The sequence below is a fragment of the Sesamum indicum genome, linkage group LG6 (assembly GCF_026168435.1).
Source record: "Sesamum indicum cultivar Baizhima isolate 11 linkage group LG6, ASM2616843v1, whole genome shotgun sequence".
In the NCBI taxonomy this organism is placed as follows: domain Eukaryota; kingdom Viridiplantae; phylum Streptophyta; class Magnoliopsida; order Lamiales; family Pedaliaceae; genus Sesamum; species Sesamum indicum.
The window spans coordinates 10,817,508-10,842,366 of NC_142662.1; the positions used below are offsets into that span (position 1 = coordinate 10,817,508).

The following is a 24,859-nucleotide window of genomic DNA, read 5'->3' on the forward strand; positions in this document are numbered from 1 at the left end:
TTTTATGTAGCGAAATGGTCGATTCCATCGGTTCCAATCGAAAAGAAGAGTCCCAAAAATTCAAAGGAATGATTGGATAATTGGTTCTTTCTTTAGTTGGTTTACCTACTTGAGCGGTTAACCAACGTATTCTAAACCACAGATTCCTTGGGAGGTATCGGGAAGGAATTGGAATACAAGGAGATTTCAAATCAATCCTATAAGGAATTAGCAGCATAAATTTATGATCGATCGACCCTGTGGGGATCGTGGAAAAGGTTTGAAAGTATAGAATTCGATCTTAAAAAGCTATGTATTAAACTTGCAAGATTAAAGAAATATAGCAGCTGACAAGTTAATTGTTCGATCAAAAGGGGATACGATCCCATTACAAATGTATGTGCAGGATCGCAGATCTGGCTCAGTCATCCTTAGCCTCCACCTCGTCAAGCAGGCTAGCGAACTCGCTCCCTTCGATCTCCAAGGGCGACTCAGGGGCATAAGGCTGGAAGTTCTCATCCAGATAAGGGTTGAGGCGACTTTGATCGAACCCCTCTACAAACGCACCTATGTTGCTGGCTTTAGCTTTACACTTATTGAATCCGGTGCCCACCCGACCTGGAATATGGGGGTTTTAAGGAAGTCATTGGCGTACTCTTGGGTGTTCAAGAACTCCTCACATCCTACTTCAATCTTCTGGCCATCCTCTCGCGCCCGTGCGACCTCAACAGCCCTCGACTCTTCCATTGCCTTGAGTTTAGCTTCAAAGACTGCACGCTCCTCTTCCTAGTTAATGCGCTCTTTGTCCCAGCTCCTTTCCTTAGCTCGCAGCTCGTTCAATTGGGTGCTCGTTTAATGCGAAAGTCACTTTCTTGCTGCTATCCTTCTGATGTTTGCGAAGGGCTGTGCATTTGATGGACATAGCCCTTAAAAAGGTTGCAGTCTGTTCGAGAAGGTTACATGGGAGAAATGTATAAGAAACTATTAATGGCATAAGGGAGTGAGCTCCAAATTGTTCCAACCTTGGGTAGGGGGGTCTTGAGAAGTGCTGCCTGGTCGCGAGGGAGGCAGTTGGCTTGGTAGAGTTCAAAAGAATCTTGACCTGCCTCAGTATTGAGCACAGTGCTCAGGTAGGAGATCCTCCAGTTTGGGACGAGTTTCTCCCCAGTCAACTCGGCAAAAATCTGACTTTCAGTGCGAAGTTCGCCTTGGGTTGTTCGCTCCCACTCTTCGATCTCCTTAAGATAACTCAGGTTTTGATCTTCTAAGGCACGATCAGCTGCTTCCTCTTCTTCAGATCGCCGGGGAAAACGCGATCTTCCATGCTTCCTCTTCTTGCGCTTTTTGGTCCGACTGGGACCAGCAGCATATCCTTCCCCAACTTGCGAACCGACCACATCTATGTTGGGGGAGGCACCTCTGATAAGTCGGGGAGTTAGGTTGTGGGACTTCTATAAAAAATTCAAAAATATGTTATAAGAAAAAAGATGGTGACCCAAGCTGGTTTCATAATATAAATTTATAACTTTAACATAATTATAACTTTAAAATAATTTTTTAATTTAAATTTTTAACTTTAATAAATAATCTTTTAATTTAATAATCTATACAAATAAAAGATTTACACTTAACAAATTTATATAAATAAGAAATTATTTAATTATTTATAAATTCAATAGATATTAATAAATAACTATTTAAATTAGTATAAATAATAAAATTATACTTCATGAATATTGCTTCGACCCCTCTACCTTTTGTTAATAAAATTTTTAATTATAAACAAAAATAAAAAATTAATGTTATAAAAATAAAAAATTAATATTAAAACCATACAAAACCAGTGAAACACCCAATCAAATTATAAGAAAAGATGACAAGTTGAATAACAAATCGGGTGGAGAAGAAGGAAAAAAAGTTAGTGGTGGATGAAAAGAAGGAGAAGGGGGTGGAGGGGAAGAAGAGGGAAAGAGGAGGTAGGAAAAATCGAGCGTCACGAGCTGATTCGACTCGTCTGCCAATTAGGATTGGAGAAGCAAAGGAGGTGGGTGGATATTATATATCCCGTTGAACCGGTCAAACCACTGTTGGACCAGTGACCCAGTAATTTAACCGGTCCGATTCTGATAATAATTTAAATTCTTATTTTTTATGTATAAAATCACTTCTCTTTATAATGAAAGTAGTAAATGATTTAATTAATATATTAAACAATAAACTTTGGTTAAGAAACTATCAAAGATTAATTTTTTATTTAGACTAATTTAAATTTAAATTATTAATATCAAATAATTTAATTGTTTTAATTTTAAATTGAGTAAATTACATACAATTTCAATAATGCTAATAAATTTAATGAGGTCATATTTTCATTCCCATAAACATATTTTAACACCCCCTCTAGCTTCTGGTAATTTAGAAATTTACGTATTAATATATCTATTAAATATGTAATTTAATATAAAGATTCTATAAAAAAAATTAATCAAACAATTTAAATATAAGTTAATAAATAATAAAAAATATACGGTATCATATAAATCCATTCAAGTATTGCTTTGACTTCTCCTATCTTTTGATAATTAATATTAAGTTATAAATAAAAATAAAAATTTGAATTAGCTTATACATTTTTAATTTAAATTTATAGCCTAGTAACTAATTATTAATATATTAATTAAATAATTTAATATTTAATTATTAAGAGATGTAATTTTATATATTGATTTAATGAAAAAAGTTAATAAATAATTATACTTGATGATTTTTAAATTGAAATTTATAACATAATAATTATATTATTAATATATAATTTAATATTTTAATATTAAGAAGAGTAAATTACAGATTCAATAATAATAATAAAGTTAATATTTCCATAAATATATTTTAACACCCGTTTAATCTTTTGGTTATAAAATTTACTTATAAATAAAAATAAAAAAATTAAAAGATTAATTTTATAAATTTAAAATACAAGTGTGATAATTTAGTTTTTATAATATGTTAATTAAAATATTCTACTGATGCAATTAGATGTTTTTATATATAGAAATAAAGAAAAGTCAAAAAGATATATGAAATCTTTCATTCTTATAAATATTGCTTTCATACTCCCTCTGTCTTTTTAAATATTTTTACAATCTGCATATCGTAGATTGAATTCTATAAAGAAAGTAAAAAATTAATGAGATTAAAGTTATAAATAATTTTAAATAAAAATAAAGATAAGTTGGATGGTTTAATTTTCTCTATTTTATTTTACTAATAAATTATAAATATTTTTACAATCTGCATATCATAAATTGAATTCTATATCTATTTCGTTACTATTTATACCTTGTCAAATTTATTAAAATATTTTTAAATCAAACAATAAGTCAAATTTAAAAATATTATGTACAACTTAGTTTAAGTATGATCTAAAATTAAATTTATTCTTTATGTAATTTACTTTGTAACATATATTTTCATATAATTAATTAATATAATTTATGAAAGGTTAGAAAAATAAGGTTTAAAAATATAATGCCTAGTTTACAAAAATACGGTTTAAAAATATAATGCCTAGTTTAAGTATAATTTAAATTAATAAATTTCTAATAATCTGAATTTTAGTTTTGATGATTAAATTAAATGACAGAAGCTGAATCGTATTACATTTGTGTTTATAATTTATTAAATCATAAATTATTTAGTAGATTTTTAATAAGCTTATTTTATAAGACACATAACATCTGATTAGCATATGTAAAAAAAAAAAAATTCATCTTAATGGATCAATTCAATAATATAATCAAATTAATTATATTTGTATCTGCATAAATTATTAATAAAACAATAATTTTCATCCATTTTCAAATTATACAGAAAAAAAGTTAATTTTCAAATTATTATGATAAAAGAAATTTGGAATTACATTATTTTATTTTTTTAAATAGGGGAATTAAATTACAATGAGGTCATATTGTGTTCACATCTCCTCTACCTTTTGGTAACAAAAAATTTTGTTATGAATAAAAATAAAAATTTACATCTTTTACTTCTAAAAATAGATTATTTTTTAATTTATTACCTTGTAACTATTAATATCAATTAAATATGTAATGTAATATAAAGATTCTATAAAAAGTTTAATAGAATAATTTAAATAAATTTAGTTATAAATAAAATAACAAATTTTTATTACGAAAAGTTTTAATTTGAAAAATAATCTAATATTCAATTATTAATAGATGCAATTTTAATGTATAGTTTTATATATAGATTAAGTCATTTTCAATTTAATTTATTATCTCGTAACTATTAATATCAATTAAATATTATATTTAATATATACATTCTATAAAAAGTAATAAAATAATATAACATATAAATTAGTACAGATAATAAAAAAATATACGGAATCATTCATTCATAAGTATTGCTTTGACACCACCCCTATGCTTTTGGTAATTAAAAAAAAATTAATTTATACAGGTGTTAATTTTCTAATTTAAATTTAAAACCTTTTATGTAATTTTATTAGTATATTCATTAAACAATTTAATATAAAACTGCTAAAAGATGTAACTTTATATTCCAATTTAATTAAATTTAAATTAGTATAAATAAAAAATATATATGGGTGTATTTTCATCCTCAAATATTGCTTTGGCCCATTCGGATAATAAAAATAAAATTAATCATGATAACTTTTTAATCTAAATTTATAGTATTTTCATTATAAAAGGTGTACTTATTATACATAAAAAAAGTTAATAAAATAATAACAATTTATATTATTATAATAAAAAAATTGGAGATCATATTATAGTTCTCATAAATATTGATTTGACACACTCTCCATCTAATCTAATAAATATTGATCCTACACTATCGACTCTATTAAATATTGTTCCTATCTTTTGCTAATAAAAATTTAGCTATAAATAAAAATAAAATATTAACCTTTTAATTTAAAATTTTAATATGGTAATTTTTAATTTAAATTATAACCTAATAACTATTTTATTAATATAAAATCAAATAATATAATATTTTATTTTTAAGAAGAGTAAATTACACACTGATTAAAAAATTTAGAATATTAATTATAAATAATTTATAATATCTTAATTGATCTATTTTATTAATTTATGACTTAAACAATTTAATATATTAATTTTAAAAAGAGTAAATTACACGCAGATTCAATAAGAAGATTAATAAAATAATTTTGGATTTAGTAAAAATAATATAGATATATAAGAGAGAGAGAGAGAGAGAGAGAGAGAGAGAGAGAAGAGATTGTGATGAATAACCAATCAAGCTGGTGGCCAATGGCAAAATCGCAGCATCGAGTGGAGAAAAAGGAAAGAAAGTTGGTGGGGGAAGAAGAAAGAAAAGAGGAATGGAAATGAAGAAGGAATTTAAATATTTTATTAAAAAAATAAAAGAATAACAACAGAGAGAATGCAATGATATATAATCAAAACTCCATGCAAATTGCAAACCTGACAGTTGTTGCTCTTGCCAATTTTCCACAACAATCACATTCCTGCACAAAAAAGAGGAGCTATTTGATGCATTAAGGATTAAATAAAAGGATTACCTCCATTTTGATACTGGAACCATCTCTAAGTACCAACTCTGAGTAGATCAATCAACGCAATAAAAGCATTTAACTTCTATTCAATGCTTAAATTTGAATATTCACTCTCCAGTACTCCTAGCAACCACACTTCTTCTCGATTGCTCTCATCAATTTCATTGTTTCCAAAAAAATTTATTAGCATAGATAATTTAAATTTATAACCTAATAACTAATTAAATATATACAGATATTTATACCCCTCTACATTTAAAATTTAATCTCTTATTTATATTTTAAATTAATATAAATGATTAAAAAGTATGAGGTCTTATTATTCATAAAAATTATCAATCAGAAGCTCATCTCATAAATTTAAAACAACTGAGTGCTGTAACCAATGGAATGAACTTCATTCGCTTCTTGGCAATAGGCTGTAAGCAAAATGAAATGAATGGTTAGTAAAGAACACAAATAAATGAAAAAACAAATTTGTTTATTAATCCTGAAGGTTGAAGTAGGAATGGAAAAGAGCTACATTAGAATGTAGATGTTCTCGCCATGCAAAGTGAATTCGTGTTTGACCGTCACTGGAAGGTTACCATCCTCAGTTCAGCAACTGTTTTCATTCCCTGCGAAGTGTTATTACGTGGCTACAAGGCTGTCTTTACAAGGTGGTAAAATTGAGAAGCTTGAAGCTCAGTCCAAGCTCGCAAGAGCGTAGTGAATACCACAAGAACAGATTAATTCCCAGATTACATGAATTTTAATTAACAAGGCATCTATCAGAATGAGTTACAAAAGAAAAGGCAAGGCAAGGCAAGTCACTTTTCCCCGGATGTCATTCCAATTATGAGAAACAAGGAGAGTCACTTTTTTCAAGATGTGAATCCAATTATGAGATATAGAAATATGTTTTGCAAGGTGCCTGCTAAGAGTCTGCCCAAATGGCAGAGCCCTTGGGATATCTCCAGGTTGGAGGACTCTTAACGAACACCCCTAAGAAACAACACAATCAATGGTAGATAAGTTTTTAACATCTATACAATCAGCCAAGCACATTAATCCCAACTCTGCTGATAAAGCGGAACATTAACATTTTCATCATTTTGCTTTAATCTCATACAGTATCTCTTTCAATCGAGAAGCGAATTTAAGCAATTAAGCTTAACTCCACCCCAGTGTTTGGGATGAAAATAATGCTTGTAAGCCGACTCCCAGATTGACAAAAAAGAAAGTAATATTTGATACCCAAAAGCTTTTCTTGATCCATTTGTGAAATAATTATTAGCAACACAAATAAAGAGGCAAACAACAGACATGTTATCTCCGTACTATACATAAAGCCACAAACAACAAACCTGGCACCACACAGCAAGATGAATGAGATTATGTTTAACTACAATAAACTAGAAGATACATCATAATTCAAGTTCAACCAATTTATTTATATTGTCAACCTATATAGCAGCTCATGCATGTTTTACTACTTGGGTGATCACAGGCCACAACACATGGAAAAGAAGAGAAAAAACATGTGAAGGCATAGAATTGAAGCATCTGAGAAATATGTGGCGGTGAAAGACCATAATGAGAGCAAAATAAGGTTTTGACATGCAATACGTAGAGGAGCTAGAGGGGCCACTAGTAGGGAAAAGGAAGAAAGACCTTTTAAATGTTCTGTTACTGAAACAATTGTTTCAGAACAAAGCAAATATCTGACCTATAAAACAAAGCAAAATCAATCAATAACCAAACTTTCTTAAACCTTGAAAGTTGGAGAAAACAACTCATCCAGAGACCAAATCAAGTAGATACTCTGTAAAGTACTCCATAGTTATGAGCTGCTTCAAGACACATGGACACACATTCAAATGCAGTCATGAACATAGCATGCATCAAACATCATATTATAAAACTAATTGGACAAGAAAGTGAGCAAACCTTATAGACAAACTATGGATCATTCGACTTCTCCACAATTGAGCAAATTTTGGCCGTGAGGTCTCCCTTAAATTCCGGTACACTTACTTCTAGATAATCAACAAGCTCCTTTGTCGAAGGCTTCACATTGCTTTCATTTACTAGATGATAAACAAGCTTGAGGGCCCTTTTACGGATCGAAGCATCTGGATCCTGCCATCAAATAAGAATCCATAAGCAGCTAATTCAATAGCATAACAAAAGAATAAATGAAAAGGGTAAACAATTGGTGCCCTCTGGTTCAACATGTTTTAACTAACGGTACTACCTTATCTTGTCCTCCACCATAGGAATGTCTTGCCACTGCTGCCATGATCACATGGATCACAGGGATGCTACCGTCTCAGCACTCCCAGAAAGTGGAACATGGGCTGGCCAGCAACAACTGCATGATACTCTCACTTTCTTTCGTTCAGTGCTCGAATCAAATGAAGAATCATATTCGAGGTTTGACCCAGCACACATGCTTTGGCACATAGAGCGAATCTGATCTGCAGATATTGGCTATCAGAAGGACTATGTTTTTTTCTTACCAAACCTGCAAATGATCACACCAAAGTACAAATCATAAGTCACTGTCATACTTTCAACATAAATAGATTAAAAAAGAAAAGAACACTGTAAGTTCTCTATGCACTACATCCAAATAGTCCCTGCTTATGTTTAGAACCTCTCTTTGTTTCAGAATATACCAGCCATGCATAAGGAGCCATAGAAGGAACCTCACTGCACATCAATGAAAGATCATCATGAACATTATAGCATGCAGTTTCTGAACTCAAGATCAGGAGTGCAAAATCGATTTCTATCCTCATACTGTCATACATTTATACTTTATTTTCATCTCATTAATAAAATAAGTACATATTATAAGCATGTAAACGTATATGGAATTAATATATTTACTAATTATATTAAAAATATTAATTAGCATATTCTAAACTAAAACCATAGACTATAATTAAACAAATTTGTAAGTAGAAAGTAACTGTAAAGAAAATATGTGAACAATAAAAGAACAGAAAGTAGTATATAAAGGGGCAGAAGACGACACACAACATTAATTATAAACCATGCAACAAAAATCCCTCACCACAATAACACAAGAGTTAAACCACACTCCTACAACTTCCACTGTGAAGTGAAAAAAACTATCACCTACCTTACACACCCACTCCCATCCTCTAGGAAATTGGGGTAACTTAACATCACTAAAGTATGTAATAAAATCTTTCCCAATCACTCGAATAAGCATGCATATGAGCTTTAAAATATATCTTATTCCCCCACACTGAAACCATGACTGCCCACAAGCATGTCTCAATCCAAATACACAAATTATCCAAGTAGCAATTCTCAAATATCCTTTCATGTCACTCAAGTACATCCCCTATATTAATAAGACTTAATAGTATAAGAAGAGCCAGCAATATTGAGACAAGCACTTGCAGTATAACATACAATATTCAACACACAAGTATCCCATTGACTTCATCAAAATAAAATGAAACAAGTCTCAACACTCTCACAAAGGTATCAGTGTAATCACTCCACTCATAAAGTGTTTAAGAATTTGGGTTCCACTCAAATCAATACATAGAATGCCATTACCATAGTCTTGCTTGTGAATCAAATCTTCTCCACCAACGAAATGAAAATTAATACATGAATCAAAGGATCTTTTCAAGGGTTGTAATGGGGCTTAGGACAAGGTGTGGCAAAAGATAGGCCGAATTGGGGCTTATGAATTCAAAGGAGCGATGCCGACCTAGTTGCTTATCTTTCCAACCTCATTGCCATTCAACTCGATTCAAGTAATTTGAACAATCAAACACCTCCAATTTTTTCGTTTTCTATTTCTTTTTCTTCTCAATCTTTTCTTCTTTCCTTTCGTTTTTTCTTCTTCTTTTTTTTTCCTCATTTTCTTCTTTCCTTTCTTTTTTTTTTCCTCAATATTTTCTTCTTTCCTTTCTTTTTTTCTTCTTCTTTCTCTTCTCCTTTTTCTTCATCTCTTTGTTCTTTTTCTTTCATCATTTGTTTTTCATTTCCTCGTTCCATTTCTCTTTTTCGTTTCCTTGGGGATACCACTGCATCCATTGTTATTCACTCATTTTCATGTCAATTTACAAGCAACCAAGCCAACACCATCCCCTTAAATGGGTTCAAAAATCAGTTCAGGAGATAATCAAGAAGGGGATGATTTAGCTTATGACGTGGTTTAACCAACAAAAGAAAAGCCAAGGCTCAAATGAGTTATTCTATGGGTGAATTCAAGGTAGGCTCTTTTGAGGTAATGGGGTATTCCTAAGTGCCCTTATCACTTTCATGCACCAATCTTACAAGAATGCGGACACAAAATGTATTACACAAGCAAGTTCTAGAATGGATACACTAAGTTTGATGCCCTCGATCAAAAGAAATGTAGCACTGTTTAAATGAAAGTGCTTTGGTCCAAAAGCTCACACAAAGGCCTTTGTGTTGATTCTTGAACATTTTTCATTTGATGCAGTCAATGGGACACACTTCACACTACTTTTTTTTTATATGCCACTAGTGCTAGTGTCTCCTGCTTATCTCGACTTATACCAAAAATTCCTATTAATCTAAGGGATAACACAAGACAAATATCAGAAAATTCAAGTGCTACCACAGGATAATTTGCATATTTTTCTCAAGACACTAACTTCCTTCACAAGTTTCGGTGTTTACTAAAAATTGTCAACCCCCAAATAAAAACTTTTAGTCCTCACACATCCACATTCCAACACATTAATTCCCCAACTAATCTAATCCAATTGTCACATTGAATATTGGTCTCCAATCTCTTGTTACTTTATTATAAGAAAGATTGTTTGGCAAGTCACTCTAATCCAATAGGAGTAATATGTCATAATACATAGAGTGCACAAGCAACAATAAATCAAAGTTTTGGAAGTTCCAAGTCATATTTTCCTTATTTTTCTAAAACAAGTCTTTCTGATCTAATTCAATTGTCAAAATGTATTAATTAGAAGCAATGAGCTACAGAAACTAAAGAAAAGATCGATTCAAGCATAGCAAATCTTTTCTACATATGAGAATTGCGAAACTTACCTATTAATCACAAAGCAAAGATAAAAATGCAGCAAATTGCATGCACCTCTCAAACAATAATCAGAAAATGACAGCCATGTAGAGCTGTGGCTGCCGCTATCAAGGGGTGCACATGCGAGGCAAGAGCCATGAGCTCCACCAGCCTACCTTATCTGCATTGCCATTGCTAAAAAACTTAATTAAGCAAGTAGATACTGCTTCAAGGGAGGCAAATACATTTTCCAAGACTAGTATGAGCCTCGAGCATCTTGCACCGTTTAAGGTAGACTAGATAATTATTTCTGGTGAAGATATGTTCAATACAAAATTTAAAACAAAAAGGGAGCTTTTAAATGGTTTAGTGAAAAGATGATATAATAAAATTTTGGTGAAGTTGGGATAACGTGCAAAAAGGCTGATAGCAGACTAACAAGTGTCCACGAAATCCTCACAGGTATAAAACAGAAGAAGTTTGATTAAAATTGACGATATACTTGGTGAAAATTCAGTTCTAGTTCCCTTACAGTTTAAAGCCAAATCAGGACAAGTAATCAGAGCTCGTTCCTGATCACCGAAAACAACAAGAGAGACAGAACCGCAGCCAGTTTTTACTATATGTTCTTGCCTTCATAAGTAAGGTGAAACCCGGCCCCAGATAGAAGATTTCTGAAGATGTCTTTTTCATCTCCACTTAGATCTTCACTGTCATCAGAATAAATGAGTTCGTTAGGGTCAGTTGTCAGGCCGTCTTGATCATCTTCAGAAGCTAAAACCTGAAAAACAATGTACTGAATTAACACCAGGGCATGACATCAAATGTGCATTATAATGGCTAACAATGAGAAAGATAGTGCCAACTGGTGAAGACATATTTCTAGCTCAATATGAAATCTCTTGGCTGCCTTTATTCGCCAATCATTGTTTTCTGCAGACAATTTAAGAGAGTGGTAAAATTGAGTGTTCAAGTTTTGAATCCTTTTAGATGGCAGCTTTTTAACTTGCATGCTTGCCAACAGATAAGAGAGATGGTCCTTAAGAGAATAAGGGGAGACAAAATACAGCATGAAAAATGGTCCATTCACCACAAAAATCAACCAAAAAATTTCACCCAAGAAAGAGTGCCCAAAGCAACAAAATATGGCTCCACACATGCTAGAATAACCAAGGCCAAGATTTCTATTTTTGCAGAAGGGAGAACCAATGAGGATTTATGTTCATCAGTAGAGTTGCTTATAGTCAACAGAATCCATGATTACCCATATATGGCTTTGATCAATAGGACCGAGTGACCAGATACTGAGAATAAAAAGGACCTACTAACCTCCAGGTCTGAAAACTCGAACCATGGACAGTAGTCCAAGATCTCACAAACAAATACAACTGTGTCTCGCAGCAGAAATCCTGCATCAGCTTCCAACATGTCAGATACCTTCATAAACTGAATAACAGAATTGTTCCAGGTCTTCTCGGGATCACTGCCAACTGACTGATCACTCTCCAAATATATACATATGGTGTCAAAAGACTCATATACTCCTGCACAATCAAAGGCGGTAGCAAAGAATTAGAATAGATCATCCACCATAATTCCACTAGCTGCTGTAGCAATTTGCATTGAAATAATTCAAGCTTTTAAAGAGCTACCCACCAATCCGAAGCTCACATCCAACCAGCTTGAAAGAATTTGCGAAAAAATTTTCTAGTTTCCATTATTTCCTAAAAGGACAAGAAATTCCACTTTCCAGGTGAATGAGCTCCTCTTCCCAATTCCATCCGACTGAGAACAGGCAGTTCCTGAGTCAGTTTCTTGATCAGTGAAGTCCTGCATTATGGAAGTTTCTTTCAATATAAGAACCTCAGTAGAGAAGATAACAGTATCCTGGACTAGAAATCCAGAATCCTGATCAAAGAGATTAGTGAGTGTCACAAACTCGAAGACAATATCACCTCACATCAGGGACGTCGTTCTAACGATTGAACCAGGGGCTGGCACCAGCATTAACATGCCCATTTCTATGGATCCCAACACCATTTGGGATAAGCGGAGGAGGCAATCCAATAGCCATTGGAGGCGGAGTAGGTGGATACAACCCATGTGTGTCAGGTAGGTTGTGGAACTTACAAGTGGACTCCCAGCTAGACTTCCTTTACGCTGTTGTATGGCATGTATCTGCCTCAGCCCTTCTTCATGGATACGTGATATCGTCTCGAGCTCCTTCATTGACAAAGCTTCCAGCCCAGCACCATATAGAGGAGCATGCCGTGACATCTCTTCCTGAAGTTGAGCCTCTAGATGGTGGATGTATTGCTACAAGAAATAGCACTCTATCAGCAACAACATCAAATAATCAGATTCCTTCACATAAAGGAGCTGACATTAAGGAAAATCGTTCAGGGGCTAAAAAGTCATTTTTTAACGAGAGAAAAGTCAATAATCCAATCAAGTACAAGCTAATTGAGATACTCAAATTAAGCATCTTCAGCAAACACAGCCTCGCAGGCCTGCAATTTGGATTCCATCCCATCAAACTTTTTATGTGAAGTATCTGGAAAACACAAAATAGACATGAGAAACCATTTGAAAGTAACAAATAAGCTCTCTCATGACAATAACATAGTATGAAAACGGTTCCCACAACCTATCTAGTAGCTTCAACATGAAAGCGGCCTACTGTCACATTCACAGTTACCAAGAAACTGAATACATAGACCATTAATCGATGTAGACCAAATAAACGTAAATAAAATGATAATGGACTTTTATAGAGTTGCAAACCAACTCAACTTGCTACCCCAAAATTTATTTCATTGCGTAATGCGAATTTTATGTTGACATGGAAATTCTTTTTTCCATCATGAATCATCTCAGTCAACCCCTCCCTCAAAGACTCTCACTAGTACCCATGAAATTGCATGTCCTAATCAGTGTGCTAGTACCATTCTTAAATTGCAAAATAACATCTTAATTAAGTCCTCGCGCTATATCATCGTCAAGCTACACTTTCACAAGTCTTTGTTTCTTACTTGATCTTCTTGTTGTAATCCAAGTCCACCTTAATATTTACATGTTAAGGGTAACATGGATGTTTTTTATCCAAGAGGATCATTACAATACCAGCATTATTGCAACTTCCTACAGAACCTGGCGGGAATTTGTTCACCAGTGACCACATAAACCGCCAACTCTATTATTCTCCACTTGACAATCAGCCCTAACTTCAGTAACTTGCACCCTTTTGGTTATCAATCCCATGAATCAGAAACACAAATAAAACATACGATAAAACAACAGACTTGTACCACATTTGAAGAAGCTAAAACATTCTTAGTTCTCAATATTCAATGAAGATTGATGCATGACAGCAAACAAATCATAATCAACTAACCTTGTCTCTGGCAAGTGGATGAGAAAGAAAGCATGTAATTTTCTTGTGAAGATAAGCATTGTACATGTAGTAGACCATATCCTCATCATCATTCTGCATGAAAAGACACAACTGCAATTGATGGCCAGCCCAAGGACATAGATATAGAAAACAATCTAAGAGCTACTTAAGGTCAACCAAATATCAATTTAGATAAAGGTGGTGCCACTTGTCTTATTAAGGAAAGGGATGATATAGTATAGCCATAAGATTCAAGCATGAAATGCAAATGTACGTGTATAGCAAGGGAGACACCAACTTAAGAAAGAAAAGAAATAAGGGGAGAAAACTCAGCACCTGTTATAGCAATATTTACTTAAGTTCTGGAGAGCATTTACCAAATCAAGCACTAGTGGTCAACTTAATATGTTCTAAAAATTCAAAGGTCGGTATCTAATAATTTAATTAAGGTGCAGAACAGATCAGACAAGTCATTGGTTTTGGTTAAACAGTCCGCAGCGAACTAGTACACGCGAGACTTGAGAATACACGAATAGAGCTCCTTAGGTGTGAATAAAATGGAATGAAGCAAAGAGCATAAGAGAAGTTTTACTACATGCATAACATGTTTCAAAGCCTTCAGTTACGAAACGCAAATTCCGAGCAAGAACCATCCTTCAGTTTTTATTGGAGGGGGTGAAACAAAAGGAAGAAAATAAAGGAAAGAGAAATAAATTTTCTGTCAAAGAAAAAAAAATACTGATATCTCTTCACTTTTGCTGAAGTTCACTCTCTGAATTTCAGGGACATGAACTTGACAAAAAGAATTCACATAGTAGAGTACAAAGCTAAAATTTCCTACATAACGTTATAGACCATATTTGTAAACCAAGTTCAAGTTTTTTCACTTATATATGCAAATAAATTCTCCAATAGCTCACCCTACCAATGAACTAATGAATGGGTTTAACTTAAGTACCCAGCAACACACAATTGTGGGAGACGAATGATAAACATGATATAATAGAATATGAATAGTCACCTGCACCATGGAACACCAACACTAAGAAGCACTTCCCGCGACATCACCATGGTCTTCTCACTAAGTGTACAAATGTAACTGAAATAAAATTATCTCATGAACTTCATTAGAAGAGTTAAAAGAAAAATGAAAGACAAAAAAGGAATCTGATTTTATTTTCAATTGTTAGTTGACAATGATTCCCCACCTCATATACGTGGATAAACTGTATTCATGGGTCAGTAAAGTTAAAAAGTTATGATACTTCTCTATATCCAGCATGAAAGATTTCTTTAACTCTTTATATTCAAGCACAACCTGTACATTTTCCTTCTAAGTTTTACAGTTGGGGGTGGGGGTGGGGGTGGGTGGGAGACCCATGTAAGAAGCATCACCGCTGCATACTGATCTTGAACCTGCTGAGATGGCAATCTAAAAGAAATAATTCATAAAATTAAAGAGAACTATAATAATATAAAATTTAAATGTCGTTACAATAATTATTTTCAGTTATTTTGGTAAAATAATATCAAGGCAAAAATCTATCTCCTACTAACCAAAAATAATAGTCACATAAGAAAAGGCATTCTCTAAATAAATGATTTTTATACAGAAAAAATTTCATATAGCACCAAGAAATAAATGTGACAATTTTTTCAATATATCAAAAAAGAAAGAAAGGATTGTTGTAACGTCTTTAAAGTTATAGCCCCCCAAACAAAACGAAATATTATGTGCACATAATCTCAAAACACAAATGCAGCAATACGTTATACAAATGCTAACTTATCATAACGAGGGTAAGAGGCCAATCACATCACCGCACTTTGTTTTCCCAGGTAGAGAGCAGGACAATCAAGCTTCCACAAAATCTACAGGTTTCTAAATGTTATCATCCTCGATGCTAGCACAATACCCTTTATCTCCTTATATCTACCTAAGTAGGGACGAATTTCGCTTTTCTTTCTTTTCTTTGGGCCAATAATGAATTTTTTTCTTTTTTCTTCCCCTTGTATTTTGTCACGGCTCTTTTCTCTTTTTTTTTCCTTCATTTTTGCCCGTGACTTGTGTTCTTTAGGCCGTCTTTCAGTCTTTTGACGCGAATGACAACACTTGTGGTGAACGCACCCGGTTACTCAACCAAAAAACGTCGTATTCTGGCCTTTTGACGCGAATGACAACACTTGTGGTGAAGGCACCCGGTTACTCAACCAAAACACATTTTACCTAAAGTGCTTTGCATACTCATAGCTCCGGTCACCGTTTTACGTGAATAACAACATTTGTGATGAAGTTACCCAGTTACTAAGTGACCTAAACCAGCGGAGTAGATGTAATTTCCTTTTTTTTGCTATTCTTTCTTTTTTTTTTCCCAAGGGGAAGGGCCTTTGAATTTTTTTTCAAAATGATGCATGTCCCATGTTAGGGATATTAGGATCAATCGGGTAGGGTTTTAGCAAACAAATATGATGTCACAAGAATCCTAAGACTTAGTAGAAGCGAAGACATTCCAACTCTCTTTCAAAGCAATTCAAAATGCATGAAATTATGCCTCAACTACTCCACATTTAATCAAAGCAACAATCACATAACGCTAGCGACATTCATGTCTCAATCTTATGACTTCCTAAAATCACATTTATTTGTTAAATTACTAAGGGTAAACTAGAAAAATAATATAAATGAAAGTAGTTTGATAATAACTAGCAAAAGAAAAAAAAAAGAGTACTTTGATAATAACGAACATCCGAACCCGAAAGATCCACAGAGAGTAGAGATGAACCCTGTGAAGAGACGATGTCCATCCAATTGTCATTAAATCCTGGGTATTCTCCCAAATTAAGATCCTGCAACAAACAGAAAAGTGAGCTCATGAGACCAGCTGCTGTCTATCCTTTAGACAGCCAAAGCAATTTGTGACCCATTTCCTCACTTAGCAAAGCTTGCAAACCTGAAGAGCACAATCCCGAAAAGCTTCAAGTACATAATCAGTTGGACATTGGGAACACACTAAATCGTCAAAAATCTGTGACTTATATCCTTGGGCAGCATGGAGAAGGTGCTATATTTGTTTATGTCCTACAACAAAAGAAAATTGCTTGTCAATTCACTTAAAACAGTTTGGCTCTCCCTCTTATACAGTGAACTATAAATAGAGTAACCACGCCACACATACTTGCCAAATTTTATATATACACAGATCCATAAGAGATGGGCAACTTCGTTTCCCTTACCAATAGATGATCTAGAAAATGAGGTTCCAAGCCATTTTGAGCTCCCACTTTTAGTATATCTACCAGAAACCCCTTGGTTCAGGTTATCCTCGTTTACCGGCTGGTCTTGCTTCCTGGAACAAGCTCCCCCAATTTTTTACTGTATTCTATTCTATTTAAATTAAGAAAACTGCAGCAAAGCCCAGCAGTTGTCAACTTATCACCAATACTGGGGGTACAAATTCAGCATCACCCTGCAAAACATAAAGAAATCAGATGATTCATCATGATTCTAGATGGATTACGAGTAGGCTTACAAGTCTAAGTCAAACTTTCCTCATCCTCTTTCAAGAAAGCGCCCAATTTTTCCATTAAATTATACATATGAAAACATATAGATGAGTTATTACATCCAGGACTTCCAATTACAGCATGCTCACGATACACTGGACAAGAGAATAGACAAGTACATGACAAATATAGTGTAAAAGCATATTTAGTAAATACGGAAGAACATAAATTTAGCAGCTTCTACGAAAGCAAAGTATAATCCTCGTCCCCGTAACACAAGATTAATATAATATCAACTTTTTAGCTGTGGTTAACCACGTTGAAATATTTATCCTAAGTCATATTAGTTGCCAGAGCATCAAACTTTCCCCGTGCTCCGGAAAAAAGCTTCAACATAATTGACAAAGAGGAGCGCTATTCACAGGTTAACCATGGCAATGTCAAACCAATCCCAGCATTACGTAAAACCAGATATATCGATGCTAACTATTAGAACTTGAAAGGAGTGGAGGAAATATCTTGTTAATTAATGAGGACAAAAAGCACTGACTATAAAGAATGCTCTTCACACTTCAACAATGGAGATAACATGGCATAGCTTATGATTATTTATTTATTTTAAATGAATCATCGTATAAGACAACCAAGATTAAGCATTACATGCAGAAACTAATTCAAGTATGAACCAAGAACGACAGCAGTAATGGAGACTTGAATGTAAAAAAGAATGCTTATCGCCTTCACCTTTAATCATGTTAGATAACTACACTATCTTTTACAGGAATGGGAATAGCATTTAATCACGTTAACGTAATAGTAGTGGCAAACTACTTCACATGTAATAATACATAATCAACTAATGTGCACCAAATACATCAAGAATATGTGCTTAAGTAGAAACCACTATCAAACTACATAATTTAAGAAAGCATTTTAAATTCGATACCTGCATGCCTGTGGACTGGGAGTTATTGGCCATTTCAGGAAAATGACCAATCTCTGAAACAACCATGAAAAACACAAAATATTAGTAAATTAGTTTTAGAAAACTCTATATTTTATAAATTAAGAATGTGCAAATTGTCATAAGAGCTCAGTTCCATAGCAAAGAAACAAGAAGTGAGAGGGAATACAATAAAAGTGGCAGATAAAGCAATGGTAAGGCTAAGACAAGTTATGTCCTCGGTTAGGACTTAATGAAAACATTAACAACTGTCAATTCAATACGCGACTGTTAATTTAATTGTACAGGTGACCATAACATATTTTCCTTGTGAGTCATGACCACTACCAAAAGAACATACAAAACAATATCCACATATGTTCCAATATTAAAGTTTTGAACTATGCTGACAACAAGATGGAGTTAGTCATACCTAACAACCAATAAAGGGATCAAAAGAAACAGATCCGTGATAATGATACAATACCTAGTTAGAAATGCATGCCTATTATTTTTCATACAAGCCCTTTCTGTTTCTTTTATTTGCCATAGAAATTCCATAACTAATGCATAATCAGGCTTTATTCGTAGATATATGCGGATGGCTGTAACTTAAAAAACCAGAAAGGTAAACCTCCTCTGCAGGTCCCAGTTTAAAATGGATGAAAACCCAAAGAGAAAGAAGAATAGCCAAATTTTATCTAAGAACAGCATGATCTTCTTGGGGTGCATTTTTTTCGTTAAAACAAAAATCTGCATTCTCACTCCAATTCTTACATCCTAAAGTTCAATAAAAACCTTAAAGAAGATAATTGAAAAACTTGAATTCAATCAAGAACATCCCTGTGTGGCGCAGCAGTTAATAAACAACTAAACCCTCCCTGCCAGGCCAACCAAATTCTTGAAAGAAATCAACCAAGAAACGAACAACCCACCATCTTTAAGGAAAACCCTAAAGAAATTAAAAACTGGAGGGGGGAAAAACGTGTTGTTCTCTAGACATCTTTTACCCAAGAAAAACAAGAGAACACTTCTAAAACTTGATTCTAGGAAAAACCAACCAAGAAGACAAGAATTGAACTATTCTTCAACCCAATGATAAAACCAAAAGCGCAGTTTCCATACATTCAAAAGTGAAAAACTAACAAGTTTTCATCACCCAATATTTCAAGAAAACTGGAAGGCTGAGAGCGTCAAAATGAATTACATTGGAACAGAAGACAAGAGGTCCCCATAACCCTCCGGAGTCATAAACCCAGATCCTCTGCCGCTGCTGGTACTCAACCCTAACCCTTCCCTCCCTTTCTGCTGATCTTTCCCCCTTATTCTTTCCTCTGTTTTTTTGGGCGAGAATCGTAACATGAATAGAGGAAATGGAAAATGAAGGGGTGTGGCTTAAAATGTGGGATTGTGGATGGACGGTGGTTTTGGGTAAAATGGCCGGAAAGAGGATGGTGATTTTTAGGGTTTTTACCCGTGGATTTTTTCTTTTATGGGATATCTTTAGTACAATTTCTTCCCAAAACTATGACATCAAGATTCTAAGAAATCATCCATAAAAGGAAGAAGAAGAAGAAAAGGAATTCGCATTCGTCATCTTCATACCGAAGTGAAGAGAGACAGACTTTGAGAAATATGAGAGAGAGAAATGTTTTGTGTTTCTTGGGTATGAAGATGATGATGACGACATGTATCACTTGTAATTCCCAAAGTTGCCATTAGCCCCCCCACCCTTTCTTTTATTAATTTCTTTTTGTAAAATACACAAAGTTTTTATATTAATTTCTAATGTAAATATATCTCAATCACATATGCCATCAAATGTTTTGAAAAGATACCAATTTATAAATTTAGGATTTACCCAAAATTTATTATTATTTTATAAATAGTTTGTGTTCATAATCAATCTGCTAGTTTGAATAATATTTTAATTTAATGATAAATAGAACTTTAAGATCAAAAATAAAGAACGACTAATATATATATGGCACACTTAAATGTGTGTGCACTATTAATTTAAATTTAAAAAACTAATTATTATTTAAAAATATATTAATTAGATAAATAAAAAATATAAAACAAATATAATGAGAAGAAGAGAGAGAGAGAGAGAGAATAAAAATTGATGTAGAAGTTGACAAGAGAGAGAGAGGATAGAAATAAATCTATGAACGGTTTTTTTTTTTTTTCGTTCGAAATGTTTGAAAGTGACCAAATTAATCTGGACCGATTTTTGGAACAGTTGGCTATATGTTCTTATAAATGCATTACAAATATTTAGAAACAGGTCATGCCTGACCGTTCCAATTTAGGACGGGCACCGTAACACATTGTTAGAAACTGCTCTTAATATTAAACTTTTCTAAAAAATTTATTTTTTTAATTGGAATGGACTGGGCTAAATTTAGAACGGCCATATTATTTACATCGGTTTACTTTTGAAAAGGTTTTTGTAATACTCATGCTTGAGTTTTGGAACTGTATTTATTTGTATTTGTGATAAATATAGAAATAGTCTTTGTAATTGTTTGTTTGTCAATGTTTGCAATACTATTAGGCACGGTTATATTTTTGTTTGGAACAGTCTTCTGTAGCTTTTTTACGAACGGTCAGTCATGTAAAATTGTTTTATTAATGGTATTAGGAATGGTTATTCTTATTTTGCACGTACTTAAAATTTAGCAATTGTATTAGGAACGGTCAACCACTTTTATGAACACGTATTTGAGATGATTTTAGCATAACGGTCAATGTAATTTAGAAACACGTGATTAGAACTATTTTAGTAATGGTATTAGGAACACTGATTTATTTAGATTTGTAATATTTTCTTTATAGTTACCAAAATGTTCCTATTTTTTGATTTTATAATTTATTATTTTTATGTAATATATTTTAATAAATAATATAATCCATATATTTAATAAATTTAAATAAATAAATAAATGATTTAATTCATATATTTAATAAATTAAATTTAGATTTGTAATATTTTCTTTATAATTACCAAAATGCTCGTAATTTTTGATTTTATAATTTATTATTTTTATGTAATATATTTTAATAAATAATTTAATTCATATATTTAATAAATTTAAATAAATAAATAAATGAACATAAACTATAATCAATATACTTATGGGAAGTTAATTGGAACCTGCATTCAGGAAGGATTAAATTTATGCAATGAAATTAGATTAAATAAGCAAATTAAAAGACAAAATTTGACAGAGAAAAGCCAATTAGGACAGTTTTGTGCCCAATTTGGAATGGAAATGAAACCATCCGATAAATAGAAAATCTCTAGGAATAGAACTTCGAGGTTTAAGGAAAAGAGGTACAAAAAGAGAAAATTTAGAAAAGAAATAAATAAAGAAAAAGACTTAGCTAGAAAAAATGAATGGAAGGCTAAGAATAATACCACAAAGAAAATAAGAAGATGCTATATTTGTGGAGAAACAGATCATCTTGCTAATAGATGCAGAAATAAAAAAGCTAGAAGGCTGAAAAAGAAAATAAATAATCTTAATTTACAAGAAGAAGAAAAACAAGAAATACTCAATGTAATATATTCGGAAAAAGAAGAATCCTCTGAATCAGAAGAATCGGAAGAGCAAAATGAACTTAAAAATGTCGAAGAGAATTTTGAATATTCATCAACCACTTCTGAATATGAAAAAGAAGAGCCATCTTGCTCATGTAGGCAGGAAGAAAATTCACATCAAGAATTTTATGAATTAATGGCAAAATTTAAAGAAATGGGAAAAATAAATGTTCTCAGAGATAATCATATTATTGAATTACTTAGGGAAATAAAGGATCCTGAAGTTAGGGACATTATCCTAAGCAAGATTGATAGTAATAATGCCTCCACCACATCTGAGCCTATCCCATTTCATGATAGGACCATTAATAAACCCTTTGAACCATATACTATAACTGAAGTCAAGAAATTACTTAATAAAAAGCATACCATTAGAGATAACCCCTCTACTATGGAGGATCTCAAAATTGAAGTCGAAAAGTTAAAAGAAGAAATAAAGAATATTAAAAAATACAACCAGTCTCTTACAAACAGACATGAAAGGATTGAAATTAGTAAGAATAAGGAAATAGAAGAAGAAAAATACGAGGAAGAATTTTTATCCACTTTAGAAATAGTCACTAGTCAAAAATGGAATGTCAAAATTGATCTTCTAATAAATAACAATTTTAGGAAAACATTTACGGCTCTTATTGACAGTGGAGCAGATATTAACTGCATTAAAGAAGGCCTTATACCTACTAGGTATTTTGGAAAAACGACCCACTCTTTATCATCTGCCAATGGCCAAAAACTAAATATAAGCTTTAAAATTCCAAAAGCTTACATATGTAATAATAAAAAATGTATTCCAACAAGCTTCCTGCTAATAAAAGATTTAACAAACGAAATTATCCTTGGAACACCTTTCCTTAAAAGATTTTTCCAATAAAAAATATTAATGAAAAGGGTATAATAGGAACCTATGATAATGAAATAATAAAATTTGAATTCATCACCCAACCAATAGACAAGGTTATAAATGAAATAAAAGATTTAATAATATCTAAGACCAACCAAATATGCTTCATTAAGGAGGAAATAAATTCAATACAAATAAATGAACTACTTAAAAATCCTAAATTACAAGGGAAGATTAAAATGATTCAAAATAAATTTGAACTAGAAATATGCGATGAACATCCCAATGCATTTTGGCATAGAAAAAAATATATTGTTAACCTTCCATATGAAAGTGAATTTTCAGAAGCAAACATCCCCACTAAGGCAAGACCATGCCAAATGAATAGTGAATACTTAGAATTATGTAAAAATGAAATTAATTCTTTAATTGAGAAAAAACTAATTAGATCTTCAAAGTCACCATGGTCATGTACTGCATTTTATGTTAACAAACATGCAGAAAAAGAAAGAGGAAAACCTAGACTCGTAATAAATTATAAACCTCTTAATAAAGTCTTAAAATGGATAAGGTATCCGATTCCTAATAAAAAGGACTTGTTAGACAGATTACATAGGGCAATAATTTTCTCAAAATTTGACTTGAAATCAGGATATTGGCAAATTCAAATAAATGAATCAAATAGATACAAAACAACATTCACAGTCCCATTTGGACATTATGAATGGAATGTTATGCCATTTGGACTAAAAAATGCACCTTCAGAATTCCAGAATATTATGAATGATATTTTTAATCAATTCTCTAATTTTATCATTGTTTATATTGATGATATCTTAGTGTTCTCAAATAGTATTGAGGACCATTTTAAGCATTTAGAAATGTTTAAAACCTTAGTTATCCAAAATGGTTTGGTTTTATCGAAATCAAAAATGAGTATTTTTCAAACAAGAGTTAGATTTCTTGGCCATCATATTGAAAAGGGAGAGATTATACCCATCAATAGAAGTATTGAATTCGCTGATAAATTCCCTGATAAAATTACTGATAAAACTCAATTATAAAGATTTCTAGGCAGTCTAAATTATATAGCCCCCTACTATAAGAACCTTGCCCAAGATACAACAATATTGTATGATAGGCTTAAGAAGAATCCATCAGAATGGACTAATGAACATACAAGAGCAGTTAGGTTAATTAAATAAAAGGTAAAATCATTACCATGTTTAACTCTTGCTAATCCAAATTGGAAGAAAATTATTGAAACAGATGCCTCTGATATTGGATTTGGAGGAATACTAAAACAAATTGATGAAAATAAACAAGAATTCTTAGTTAGATTCCATTCAGGGAAATGGAAAGCAGCCCAAAGAAATTATGCTACGGTTGCTAAAGAAGTTCTTGCAATTGTTAAATGTGTTTTAAAATTTCAAGATGATTTACTTAATCAAGAATTCACCATTAGGACAGATTGTTCTGCTGCTAAATTTATGTTTAATAAAGATTTTAAACATGATGTTTCTAAACAAATGTTTGCTAGGTGGCAAGCACATCTTGCCCCATTTAATTTCTCCATTGAATATATTAAAGGAGAGACAAATAGTCTCCCTGACTTCCTTTCAAGAGAATATATTGATGAAAATAAATCTGGATGAATCTAATGATGATATGTTTAGAGGAATGAATATTTCCTCAACAATTCCAAATGGTTGGATTGAAGAAATGGTCATAGGAGAAAGATATTTTATGAATGGAGTTCATTGGCCTATTTACCAATGGAAATTTTTGGATGAACCAATTGAATATAAGACAAGATTAAAAAGAATTAAAAAAATAATCAGAAAACGAATTGATAAAGTCAAGGAAGTAATTTCTGACATTCTCATACAATTTCCAGATGCAAATGTCACTGCAAAAAATCATATGAAACAACTTTGGATAGCAAATTTGCTATACCATCAGCAAATTGCTGGTC

At 32.3% G+C, this 24,859-nt stretch overlaps 1 long non-coding RNA gene across 10 annotated transcripts; it reads right to left on the reverse strand.

Moving 5' to 3' along the window:
- Positions 1-216: 216 nt before the first annotated feature.
- LOC148787742 (uncharacterized) lies at positions 217-20,316 on the reverse strand. 10 transcript variants are annotated; one of them, XR_016066095.1, is made up of 15 exons: positions 19,647-20,313; positions 18,443-18,495; positions 17,227-17,459; positions 16,944-17,071; positions 16,722-16,839; positions 15,014-15,091; positions 13,993-14,085; positions 12,554-13,152; positions 12,255-12,428; positions 11,928-12,142; positions 11,131-11,379; positions 10,674-10,779; positions 7,803-8,072; positions 5,475-7,687; positions 217-1,430 (listed from the first exon to the last, which is right to left on the reverse strand). It is a non-coding gene; the product is annotated as an uncharacterized LOC148787742 (long non-coding RNA). The 10 variants fall into 10 exon arrangements; XR_016066090.1 differs by having other exon boundaries at positions 7,803-10,779; positions 19,647-20,316; XR_016066091.1 differs by having other exon boundaries at positions 8,205-11,379; positions 19,647-20,316.
- Positions 20,317-24,859: the final 4,543 nt, after the last annotated feature.